We start from the raw sequence: 1,631 nt of genomic DNA, 5'->3' as shown, positions 1-1,631 counted from the left end.
CAGTCTGATAAATCTCAGACTGCAAAAACCTGAACACCTACTTGTGCAACTTGGTGTAGGGAACCTTCTTTGGCAGGGGGGTTGGACTCGATGATCTCTGGAGGTCCCTTCCAACCCCTACGATTCTGTGATTCTGTGATATTTCCTAAGTTACCTGAAAGAAAGTGTTGACATCCACACAAGGAAAGTGGTGCTGGAGCAAAAGAGGTGCAATTGGGTCTGTGCTGTGGTTACAGGTGACAAAGCAGAAGATGCCCAGCCAAGCAGCCATGTGTTTCCATTGCCTCCGAGCCAAGAACCGTTGCTGAAGAAATGCTATGAGATTTACAATAGGAGTTCAGGATCAAATTTTATTCAGTGAACTCCGAGGCAAAACAAAATATGTATATGATGTTAATTAATTACTCGGTGTGATCTGAAAATGGTGTTCCCACTGGAGAATATTAGTTGTATCACACGTCCCTCTGGTTTCCATCTCTCACAGCGCTGCTCACTGGATATCGTACACCTCCTGCTGTGAGATTGCTGCCCCAGGATGGGACGGCGTGGGGCGGGTGTGGGAGGGATGGGGTTTGCAGGGCAGCAATGAGAGCTGCTGCTGGTGAGCACAGAATGCTGAGCTGCACCACCAGCTTGCTCGGCTACGACAAAGCTTTGCTTTCTTGTTTTGCCTTTTTCTTTCTTAAGCTTAACCAAAAAGAAAGGAAGAAAAGAGAAGAAAAAAAAGGAAAATCCCCATTGATTGCATCCAGCTGTTAAAGTTTTACGATACAGAGATCCCCAGTTGTCACGACCACTTTGTGTAGTTTAATATGCGGTCGTATTCTTTTCAGTTTCATTTTCTCCCCCAGCTTCAGTTAATAAAACACCTTTTGGACAGCCTGTTCTTAGCAGTCACAGCGTGCCTGCTCCTTCTCTGCAACGTCGAGCCTGGAGCTGATCCCCAGGCACACACGTGGTCACTAACTGTGGGCTGCACGGCACACAGGGAGCTCCTGCGGATGGGATTCCCATGTTTGTGTCATCTCCATGCGAAGGAGACACAAAGGAGCGGAGCAGCTCTGCATTTCAAAATGATAAAGGCACCAGGACACACGATGGGACAGAGGGGCTTGCTGAGTGCTGCTGTGTGAGAGCTTCCTACTGAGCCTCAGCAGTCTTTGGTTTCATCCTTTTGCCTTTGTGGGGTTGAAAATCATTTTGGGAACTCAATTAATGGGGCAGTTTTATGTAGAAGGTAATGCACTACTGCACTAAATATGGGAGTAACTTAAAATAAACTGGTCTGGATTTGTGAGGGAGCACCGATAAACATTGGGGTCAGCCAACATGCTTTGCGGACAGTGTTTAAGGAAACATCAGCTGTTAATGTGCGGAGCTTGAGGAAGCTGTGTCCTCCCTGTGCCAGTATTTATAGGAATAGTTTAATAGGAAGCTTCTAATGATAACATCTTACTACTTGTTTAATCCTCTTTTACTCTGCAAAATAACAGAGTTAATTTGGGAAGGAGGAGGAACAAGGATGCCAGGGCTGACTTGGGATGGGACAGCCTCAATGGGCAGAACGGATCCAAGGGAGAGAAAGGAAGGGAAGGGAAGGGAAGGGAAGGGAAGGGAAGGGAAGGGAAGGG

This window comes from Lagopus leucura, unplaced genomic scaffold (assembly GCF_019238085.1).
Source record: "Lagopus leucura isolate 7727_CA_CO unplaced genomic scaffold, USGS_WTPT01 Super-Scaffold_100002, whole genome shotgun sequence".
Taxonomy (NCBI): Eukaryota; Metazoa; Chordata; class Aves; order Galliformes; family Phasianidae; genus Lagopus; species Lagopus leucura.
The sequence above is the reverse complement of the archived record's forward strand: the minus strand, read 5'-3'. Positions refer to the sequence as shown.